Source organism: Anas acuta, chromosome 2 (assembly GCF_963932015.1).
Source record: "Anas acuta chromosome 2, bAnaAcu1.1, whole genome shotgun sequence".
Taxonomy (NCBI): domain Eukaryota; kingdom Metazoa; phylum Chordata; class Aves; order Anseriformes; family Anatidae; genus Anas; species Anas acuta.
The window spans coordinates 149349795-149361715 of record NC_088980.1 but is presented as its reverse complement, the minus strand read 5'-3'; the positions used below and the strand labels follow the sequence as shown (position 1 = coordinate 149361715).

The following is an 11921-nucleotide window of genomic DNA, read 5'->3' as shown; positions in this document are numbered from 1 at the left end:
CAACTGGAAAATGGAGTATGGAAACAGGCAAGGTATTTTATCTATTAAGTAATGATCCAGTGTTTAGAGCATTTACACTAAGCATCCTCTACCTGAGAGGAGTTGAATTCATGTTCCATCCCTCTGAGGAAGTGCAGAAAGTGTCAGAGGGCACTTTGAGTTAAGAAGCTCTCAACTTATCACTTCCTCCTTTAACATCTGATCTATTTTATATATCATATTCAGATATTCACTAGAACAGGGAAAGGAACCCCAGTAACCCCCTTTCTAGCTGTATGTCCAGATCTTGTATTGCTGTTACTACTCAAACTGTATTTTATGCCTGGGCACCAGGGAGCAGAAGCTAACAGAGATCTACCAAGACTTTGTAGTGTCAGTGTTTCCTAAATATTAGCAGTAAATATTTTCAAGCACCTCTGTGACTCTAGACCTCTAACACATTTAGGTAGATGAGTATGTATGGCATCTGGATACAGATGATGTATTTAGAAATGGTGTGGAGTGACAAATCTGAGATTGCAAAGGAAATCCTTGCCAACTAAAGAATAAATTTTATGAATTGTAAGCCCAGAACTTGAAACTTGGATGCTGAACAGTCAAGCAAGCAGCAAAATCACTGAGCAGCATCACTGCTTCATCTGCCTTGTATATCCCTCTGTTGGGCTTTCTGAAAGTCTTAACTGGCCATGTATTCATGTCTTTTTTTATACAGATATAAAAATCAAACTCTTGCTACCTGTCTAAAGCTCTCTTGTAGCTAATGGATGGGAACAAGTTATCTACTCTTATTCGAATAAACCCACTGATAATTTTTGAAACTATTGATCACAAACACATGCTTAGTAGCCTTCAAACTCTTGAGGCTGATAAGTTTGGATGGTGTTTTCAGGCAGGGCATAAAAAAACGACTATCAGGAAAAAAGAAAAAAAAAAGGAAAAAAAAAAAAAAAAGCCTCTTTTTCAAGATTGTCCATCTTGTTCTGTAACTACATTAAACCATATAGAAGACCCAACATTTGGGGCTTCATTGCCATCCATATGTTACATCTAGATCTCACCATGACACCCAAAGCCAAATTTTAGTTATGCTATATTGGTAGTGCCTAGCAGCCACTGGGCTGTGGATGGAAGTGAACACAGCATGAGTCATCTTGGAGGAGAGGGAAGTGCTGTGTTGTGAGTGGGAGGAAGCATTTGGATGAGCTGGCAGAAGCTGTGACTGCCGCAGGATGCAATGATCAGTCATTACTCCTGAACTCAATAGCAGCAGTGGCTGGAAATAATTCTTGACTTCCCTTGCCTGGTGACTGTACCCTCTCTGGTAAGTGTGGATGTCTTGATGGTCTTCTTTGAGTTAGTTAACTCCTGACCGTGACTTTGAATGTGATCAGGTTAGGATAACCTCTGATGTGGCAAGTTTTATGGCACCCACGTAAGCCCTATGGCCAGTCAAGATCTCTTTGAATGCCTAAATGAACATCTATTAATATCCATTGCATGGTCATGCTGTACAGATAGTATTTGTGTGGACTGACCATCTCTGATCACGTCCATCAGAAATGCTTTCTCTGCAAGTGTAGATGCAGATCAACACAGTGTGATAACCATACATATTTGTTGCTGTTTGAGGTGAGACCTTGCTACATAGCATGATGGTGACAAGATTCCCCTAAAATGCTTCCAGATTCAGGTTTGTGCCCAGTAATTACATGCCCATCACATGTATTCTATGAAATAGAAGAGTGGATCTCCAACAATTCTGACACTGAAGAGAGAAAAATGGGCCTGCATTGAGGCACCCTGGTTCAACTGTTAGGTCATAAGAGGGTTCAGGTTTGCACCTATTTCTGTGCCATGCTTTATTTTGGCAACATTTGGTAGCAGGAAGGCTGCAGGTGTGGCCTCTTTGAGCAGAACCCAGCAGCTGCCCCATATCAGAGAAGAGTCAGCTCCAGCTGGCTCTAAAAGGGACCTGCCGCTGGCCAGGGCCAAACCAGTGAGTGACTGAGGTTGTGCCTCTGTGAAAGCAGATTTAAGAAAGGGGGGAAAAAATAACTGTGCCACAGCAACTCAGAGAGGTGAGTGCAGCAGGAGGTGCTCCAGGCACACTGCAGCAGTTCCCATGCAGCCTATGGAGGGGTCCCTGGTGGAGCAGGCTGTCCCCCTGCAGCCCACGGGTCCCACATGGAGCAGATCTCCACGCTGCAGCCCCCCCATGGGTGGAGGAGCCCCCGGTGGAGCAGGTGGATGTGGCCTGGAGGAGGCTGTGGCCCATGGAGAGCCCCCGCAGGAGCAGGCCCCGGGCCGGAGCTGCAGCCCGTGGAGAGGAGCCCACGCAGGAGCAGGGGGTCTGGGGGGAGCTGCTGCCCACCACTGGGGGACCTGTGCTAGACCAGTTTGCTCCTGGGGGATGGACCCCTTGGGACAGAGACGTGTGGGAGCAGTTCCTGAAGAGCTGCTGCCTGTGGGTAGCCCCCACAGGCTCATTTCAGGAAGGATGGCATCCCATGGGAGGGACCCCACAGGGAGCAGGGGTAGAGAGGGACTGTGAGGGAGTGGTGGAGACAAAGCATCAGGGACTGACCACAGCCCCCATTCCCCAGTCACCTGTGCCACTCTTGGGGGGAGGAAGTGGAAGAGGGCAGATGGGGGAAGGTGTTTTCAGCTTACTTGTAGTTTCTCAGTGCTCTAGCCTACTAGTGATAGGCAATAAATTATATTAATCTCCCCATGTTGAATCTTTTTTTCCTGTGATTATATGTGTTGAGTGGTCTCCCTGTCCTTATCTCAACCCTTGAGCCCTTCATTCCATCACATTTCCCTTCCTCTCCTCATTTCCCTTTGGGGGGGGGGTTGGAGGGCAGGGATGGAGTCAGAGAGCTGTTGCGGTAGAGTTCAGCTTCACATATGACACACATTTTCTTCCTTTGGCTGCACCTTCCCATCTCAAGGGGTCTAGAACATCTCCTTTGAAGGTGGTGAAATGAGGAGCTGTGGAAGCATCAGAAATAAGCAGTTCCCTCAGTTCAGGCTCTGAGAAAGCAGCAGAAACACTGCTTTCATCCCTCTTGGCAGCTTGTTAGAATTAGAATCAAATGACCTTAAATGTGTTTATCTTTTTATTATGCAATTAGCCACATTACAGGGTCCTGTGATTTCTTTTTGTGACTTAATCCTTACAACTGAATTGCAGAGCTCTCCTAGCAATAGACTCAATAGAAACTTGGGAATAGTAATAATTATAAGCCTCCTGAGCTTTCCAGTCTCCCAAATTAATGTATGTTTTAATTAGCTATTGGTACTAAATTCACTACTGGAGGCAGTTCATTTAAACCATTGCAAAATCATTCTAAAGGTATTTCCTTTTTTTTTTTTTTTTTCATGAGAAAATGAAATCGGTTCTTAAAATATCTAGAAAGTTCATGCTTTTTACTCACATGTACATAATGAGTTTCAGAGGGAAAGGGAAGAGAAAGACAGTTCTCATTTTACCTACACTTTTTTAGTGCAGTACTAAATAAATTCAGTGCTTAACAGCCCCACCTCCTGGTGGAAAAGCAATGATAAAACCAAAATTGGATTTCTGCTGGGGACATATATTTTCCGACTTTTTTTTTTTTTTTTTTTCCCTAGCTCTAGCTTTTTAACCTTTGCATTGCAGCTCTGTAGCATGTTTAAAGCTTTTTTTTTTTTTTTTACTGTTATCCTGTATTCTTTCATTCTTTCTCAGTTCACAGAGATAATCTATTTTAATCATAGATGTTTGTCTCCATAATGTCTCCTTTAAAATAGCTGAGAAATCCATCCTCTGTTCGTTGATGCCTCCCCATAGACAAATCCAAAGCTAGAAATCAGGAGAGAAAAGAAAAAAAAAAAAAAAAAAAAAAAAAGGCGGGAACTGGGAACTCCTGAAACTAATCTTATGGACTGTGTTTTCAGGAGTTGAAGCATTAGACCACAGAGAATTCCAAGATGGTGTAAACTCTGAAGAATAAATCATTAGGTGTCAGAAAACCACTATGCACTTTCATAGGGAAGGCTGTGTATGCCCTTAGGAAGGACATTTCCCTTTTGGGTCTCTCTCCTGTGCTGGATCTTCTGTTCATTTTGTTTCAGAATAACCTTGCAGTTGCAACTACTGATACCTTTTATTCCCTTTCATCGATTCCTTGACTCCAGAGGTGGACTTACAGAAATTATATGAACCCCAAATAGTTAATATTGAGAAGACTGCCAACATTTTGGGAGGTGAAAACAACCTATGCTCATTTCTTGCAAGCATCATGAGGACAACAAAAAGGTCAGTGACTTCATTGCTAAACAGAGCATGCAAGGAAGGAGTGTGGCATGCACATGAAGAGCGGCTGGATGCTTCACAATGAGAGACACCTTCAATATAAATCATGGGAAGCTTGCTTCAGATCTGCCACATTTATTTTTCTGATTCAATCTCTGCTTCAACCTCTGTGCCATCTTTAGGCTTGCCAGCACCTCTCCCCCAGCTACCTGTCAGCCCAAATCTTCCACAACCTCAGGATTCTCATCACTGCAGCTGGCCCTGCAGCATCTTGCAGAGGGGAGACTGTGTTTTGCAATGAACTGTCTTTTGAGTAGGACTTCTGAGATGATGAAACCTCACTCTGCCTCACATAGCTTGCTAGGCAGTTGAGGGTTTGTTGGGGTGAGCAGTGGCAACAGGGCATATCTCTCCTAGAATTAAATGTAAATTAGACTATATTAATGAGTGCATTTTAAAGCACCACAGGGACCAGGAATAATGTGCTTCTTACTGGCATTAGCGTATTTATAGAGAAAGCTGTCCAGCAAATAGGTGTTTTAGTTTCCTCAATTGTCTGTAGGGTTAAAATGCCTCTACTAATACTTTCCAACAACATTCCTTTAAATACTAATCAACATAAAGCCTGAAGCTATTGACCCCTGTTGCAACACAACACATTAACATGCAAGGGAAACCTTCTCTGCCCATTTCTGATAGGGGCAAAGCAGCTCTGGGCCCAGCATTTGGCCCCACAGAATCATTATTCCATTTGCAAGCTTAACAAAGTGCTGCATTAAATTTCAGGAACTATTGATTGCTCTCTAGGTGGTTATGCAAAATCAATTGTGGGGTTTTGTTTTAGGGAAGAGAGTACGAGAGGAGAAAGGTTTTGACAGGAAACATGCCAGGATTTAAAAGAAGAAACATGTGGTTGAGAGGCATAGGAATGTCATGGGGTCACAACTTCAAAGATCGAAGCTCCATCTAGACAAGTCCTATCTGTTGCTCAAATATATCATCACAGGTTTCTTGAGGCTATCTTGAAGGGTCTCCTGGCTTTGTTCACCCCCTTCTCATTGCACAGAGAGCTCTCTATGGTTTGCAGCTTACTATAATTTAACAAATAAATTAAGTCACTAGGGAGAAGGAGAAAGAGGATATCTGTGCATATACCTTGAGGTTACATTGAATCTTTTATCATACTTAAAAGGTTGACTACAGAAGGGAATAAATAGGAAGATTATTTGGATGAGGATTTCAGTCTTTCCAGTTACCATAAGCACAACAACGTTTTGTATGCTGAAGTAATTTGTTGAAAATGGGCTACACTGATTCACTTCTCACAGAATCAAATCTACAAAGCATCTGCTTTACCTACAACATTTACCACCAGTGGGTAAAACAAAATGAAGCTCGTGGATACACTTCAGCCCATACTGATGGAGAATAAAAACCATTTAGGACTGAAATAACAGTTAATGTTGATTACCTCCCAATGACCGTAACAAAACTTATAAAAATTATACACCCTGGAAGAGTCATCAAAGATATTTAGGAAAAGGCACTGTAAATTAAGGATGTACCTTCTCACCTATTGCTGGACTGTTCAGAGAGCTTGTAGTATCACTTCCATTCCATGCTTAGGCATATGTATAAAAAGGAGTTTGTTTTTCCAGGCTGTCAGGGAAAAGCCTCTCAGAGAGCACTAAATTCTTACACAGTCACTCTGTCAGTGTCTGGAGCTGGTATGGGGTAATAGTGGCATGACTCAAGAATTTAAGGAATGGAACTGAAGGCTGTATATAACTGAAGCACAAGAAAATGTGAAAGAAAAAAGAGCAATTACCAATATGGCTCATGTCTTAGAGCCTCTAAAACACAATTGGGAGAATTATTTATAACTCATAAACAGCTTTTTTTTTTTTTTTTCCCCTCAAAAACGTGTACAATCTTGCAGAGGAAACAATAATTAGTAAATTGTTCATTAATAGCTCATTGCAATATTAGAAATTCGAACAGTATTGGATTACTACAGGAAAACCATTGGGATTACTATGGGAACCCCACCGAAGTCAAAATTCAATCAAAGGAATTGCTATGTGAGTGAATTCTGTAACAAATGAACAATTAATGCATTTCATTATTTTGTGCTATATACCTTCTAAGCAGTTGCTTTCCAACATGCACTTCTTTGGGCTTGCTATTCCATTCACAGTGTTGGTTTTTTTTATATATGTTCAAGTGGAATGTTGACCTACTGTAATTTTCCACTGAGAATATACATGCTAAATTAATAAATATCAATAATTAATTAACATCAATATTGATAAATGTTAATAAAGTAATTATAAAGCTGGTAAACAAGAACGAAAAGCATATTCAAAGTCAATTAATTCAAAGTGGAGAAATTATTAGGAAAGATTAGGAGACCAGTGATGCCAGTATGTCACTTCGGGATGTCTTTATTTTCCTTTTTACCTCTTCATTTCCATTGGCACAGAGCACACCACTGCTAGTAGACTGCCTGGTGTGAAAGCAGTTTTATCCCTGCAATGTTCCCTGGTCTCAGCTGACATCAGAGTAATTAGTGATATAATTACGGTTCGTCATAGACAGATGTTTCTCAGTGTGTAACTGTGTCTTAATGATGAGTCTTTTCCAGCAGTCACCCATTTCTAAGCTGGAAATGTTACATTTTTTTTAGAGGATTCCCAAAATTCCAACAGTTTGTAAATCTAATCAGAAAGATGGTGATGTTGGTAGAGAAACTAATGAGTTTTCATCATGGAGAACAGACCAAGATTTTTTGCTATGAAATCCAATGGAAGCAAGCAGGATCAAAGCCTGAGCTCTTCTTTCTTTCTAGCCCTCCCCCCCCCCCCTTTTTTTAAGAGTACTTAATAACCCCTCCAGAGTTTCACAGTGTGAAAGATAGCACCATATTAAATTAAACAATGTCTTGATGGTTTTAAGGAGTATGGATATACTGGACAAATTTCACCCTCTTTTCACAACTGGGCTGGAGGTTCTTCTTGGGTTTGAGGAGCAAATAATTTAGGTAAAGTGATCTTTCTTCAAATTGCTATGTATCAGATAAAAGATTCTTCAAGCTGCTTCAAGCTGTTCTGTATCAAACCACATAATTTTTAAGTTGTAAGAACTGATCATCCATCTGCGCAGTTGCTCTCCTCACTGGCTGTGAGAGGAAGAAAGTTTTCAATCAGGAATTCCACATGCATTTTTCCGTCCTGTCACTCCACATTAGTTCAATTTATTAACTAAGTATTTAAGGTTTTTATTAGTACTGAAGAGAGGAATTTTTTCAGTATGACCCTCCTCCATAACACCATAGAGGGAAAGGGAGTGGCTGCAGGCTAAGCAGACAGATATAAAGGGCAGCAAATACATGTAGTGAGGAGAAGGAAGTATATTCATGAAAGGCTGTTTGTAGCTCCACCTCCAGTACACATGTAAGGAATGGTTTATTCAAGCAAGAAATATGTCCTCTCACCACAGACAGTCTGAAAGCTTTTGCTACTGCACTTGCTTCTGTGTATGTGGTGCTGAACTCTGAGCAGCAGTTTCCACCTGCTTCTTACCCCAGCCCTGCCAGCATTAACTATGGCCAAGGCCAAACTTAGCCTTCCCAGGTCTCTCCTTAATCCCAGGTCATAGTCCAAGAAGAGTTATTTTAATTTCACCTATTAATAAGGGATCCAAAATGCAGTGAATCCCTAGGCTGAGAAGCCTGGCAGTAGCTCTGTGCATTCTCTTACATGCAGCCAGTAACTGAAACAAAAGGAATATAGACAATGAATACAAACTGAGATGCACATGTCTTCAAGAGAACTGCATTGGTATGCCCTGTTGTGAATGCAGATGAGAAAAGAAATGAGTGTTCTGCTACGCAGCTTTTCCATAACTATACTTTGAGGCTCAGCTAACTTGCTAAGCTGTGCTGTTTGGATCTAAAGAGATATAAGTATTTAATTCCACTGCAAAATGATTTGTTTTAGGTTCCAAATACAACGGGCAACTTTTGAAAGTTGATCTGTGGAATCCTGCATTAGGAAAGCCACATAGCAGAACTTAGGTATAGTCAAGAGCTTTTGAATACATAAACAGAATTAGATTTAATTTCAACTGAAACAAAAACAATTCATTCAAAATAAACAAATTTCTTTGAGTTGGAGGCAATAGATCTGTGGAACTCTTTGCCAAAACAAGAGAACTAGAGAAGTGTGGAAGAGAGATCTATAAAGTATTCCTAAACAGAAAATCATGTCACGTTGAGAAAATCCCCTCAGCTGAAAGCTGTTCTAGGCTGGGAGAATCAGAATTAATAGGTCTGCTGCTGTGGTCAAAGGAAGGAGGTGTTAAAGGAGTTGTAAAGGAAATTAAGTTATATAGTGACATAGGAGGATGGGGAAAAGACTGTTTTCAGTTGAATCAGAACTGTGTAACTGCAGTCATGCCCTTTATCAGCTCTCCCCTTCACACTTTAATATCTTGAAGGCTTTGGGCCTTTTTTTTTTTTTTTTTTCTTCCAGTTCTTGTATTTGCTTTGATAACATGCAGAGTGTCACGTGCCTTATAGCCTGCATAAATGAACACATTAAATCTGGTGAGCCACTTTATTCAAAAGCAGCTCTTACATATTTGCCTGTGATTGCCTGGATGGCACTCACTGGTGTGTGAGGTCAGTGCTCCACCACTACAGCTGAGCCTGTAACCAGCAGGTGATGGATCTATCCGTCACTCCAGTTGCTGATGAGGGTCAATAAGAAAGCAGCTGAAGGATTTCACCCCAGATGGCAGAACTCCCCAAATTACATTTTTCTTTGGATACATGATGTTTTAAATCTTGGCTCTCACCCTCTAGTTTCACAGCTTGCTCAAGTTAATTTCAAGACCTTCTTCCTTTTTTTGTTTAGCTTTGAAGAAACTTTCCTTTCATAAATATACTCAAACAGAGAAAGTCATGCTCCATTGACTTGGCCTGAAGAATTCACTTGCGTTGAAGCAGCTGCTGTTGTTGTTGCTAATGGCCAACTTCCATAGTTCTTGTTTGCATTTTTAATCCTTATTCATATGGAGAGAAAGGAATCAGCTCAAAATATTAAGAATCAGCCTATGCTTTTAATTGCCTTTTTTTTTCTTAACTCTGAAAAAAAAATTGTTATCTTGAAATATATTTCTCATTATTGACAATGACACTCAAAAATTAAAGAACTTGATATATGTTCCTGTTCTGTTATTAAGAGAAATCTGTTATATTATTTTTCCTTCCTAATGATTGAAAAGAGTAGCCATGAAGGTAAGCACTGGATACAAAATAGCCAAGCACACAAACATTGCAGTAGAGACAGAAAGATAACTTCTGCCAAACTTCTTTTCACCTGACTGTTAATCCTTTCAAACTCCCAGGAAATCAGTAGGTACTTACTTTTGAAACAAATGCCACAAAGATTATGAGGATAAATGGGGGGTGAAAAATGCCCCCAAATAATTCCTTTCAAACCTTCCTAGAATTTCAGTGTGGTTGAATTAAATAGAAAACATAGACTTTCTGGATGATGAACAGAAAGGGCGCAATACCCTCTACAGTGCAGTAGAGCATGTTCTCTCACTAACATAAAAGAATAGCTCTTTGAAATGTCAGAGGCTATCCACAAACTTTTAGACAGTTCCAGACAGAAATACCTCTCTACATCAAACGTTATTATTATTGCTTCACTTATTGATATTGTCCAAACACATAATACAAGGATGACATGACCAGAAGAATTTGAAAAGATACTTATATTGGTATAATCTTAATGGCCTGAGTAAAAAAAATAAAAATAGGATGACCTTGAATCAGAAAAAAAAAAAAAAAAAAAAAAAAGTAGATATATGAGCAAACTGAGATCAGTGAGTTTTCTAATCAACTATTAATGAGTAGTGTCCAAGATGGTGAACTCAGCCTAGAAGTGAGTATATTAGTATTATTAGTAATGGTGTAGTAATTAATATTCAAGGTACATCACCTAACTAGCCACTTTTGAATGCTTCATGGACCTTGCAGCACCTTACAGCTGTAGGTATGCATATTTATTTATGGGTATTTATTTTGCAGTGTTAGTTGTTATTTACTGGAGTGTGATGTTATTTCTGGCTGACTTGTTCCTTGAGCATCATCTGACTGATCTAGTACCAAAAAAGCATCCTGTGTTCCCATGTTTTATACTTATAGCAAGTAAGTAATACTTCTTATAGGTAGATTCTTCCAATTTTTTCAAAGAAATTAACAGTTTTCTTTAGCTACTTTTAAAAAACAAAACAAAAACAAAACCAAAAAAAAAACTCACAGTTGCTTTACAAGATCAGGATCATTTTGCAGAGAGGTCAAGGACCTCAGCTGGGTTCTCCTATCAGATGTCATTTAGTAAAATTAAGGCTGGTCTTTCTGATATTGGCGTAAATCAAGACTCATTGCCCATTCACCTTCTATATCCTGAAGCAGTTTTCCAAGGTCACATAGAAAATGTGGAGCAAAATTGAAGATTTAATATTAAACTAATTTTTAACCCCATTTCAAGCTCAGAAACACAGAAATGCACTTCTCTCAAACTTTTTCCAAACTGCAGGTCAATAGCTTAAGTTATTTCCAAAATACAACCCGAATTAGCATTCTTACTGCTTCTTTTTTATTTCCCTTTTCTGCCTGCTAGATAGAATTTTCTGCCTGCAAATAGAATTCAACTTTTGCAAAAATATTTATTGCAAGGCGAAAACTTTGAGGGAAAATAAAGAGAATTTTAACAGACAGCACTGAACCTAACTAGACATGCTTTCAAGTAGATTATTTGTAAGTTTATTAACTTCTGTGCGTGTTCCCTAGTGGTTCTAGTCCACACAAAACATATCTTCTAAGTAACTTTTGGACCAGCCTAATTATAAACTTCAGTTAGCGTTACCTTTCAAAACTTCCTTTTTTGTTGTTGTTTTTGGTTTTAAATGAGTGTAACAAAGAGCAGTTCTCTCATATAAACCTTGGATGAAAGCCTGGCAACAATCATAGCTATTCAAAAAAATAGCACAAATTCACTAGAAGGTAATCATGGATAGCACTGTTCTTTCATTAAAAACCAGCTGTCAAATAGCCAAGATTTTAAGCAAGACATGGTATCTTTCTCTAGCCCAGCTAGTACAGCTGGCCAAAAATCAAACCAACCAAACAAAAAATATATATATATATATTAAAAACCTCTTAAGGCCCACAGCTCTTTTGTTGTGTGAGCTCTTCAGGTTATGTCAGTAACTTCCAAACCATTATAGCAATAATGTCACAGCCTAACTGGCCTAAGGATATTACCTGGCCAAGGTTAATTATTGACATTGTGATGTAGTGCTCTGTATTCCAGCCTGGTGAAGGTAAGAAGTCTTATAAGAAAAATTATTCTGGTTTTGGTACTCTGGGGCCAGCTGGAGTTGATGTCAGTGACACAAATAACTACTGTCATAAAGCAAAGAAAAGATTTGGAAGTGTGTGCATAGAAGAAAAACAGGAGTGCTAAAGAGATTTCCTTTCCCTTTTTCTTTCCTCTCTCTTGAAAGCAAAGATCCCTAGAGAAACATTGAAGATCTACCATAAATCCAT

General features: G+C 39.5%; 1 long non-coding RNA gene across 1 annotated transcript; it reads left to right on the top strand.

The window, feature by feature from the left end:
- Positions 1-1896: 1896 nt before the first annotated feature.
- On the top strand, positions 1897-6875 carry LOC137851493 (uncharacterized). The gene is made up of 2 exons (XR_011093244.1): positions 1897-2078; positions 4117-6875. It is a non-coding gene; the product is annotated as an uncharacterized lncRNA (long non-coding RNA).
- Positions 6876-11921: the final 5046 nt, after the last annotated feature.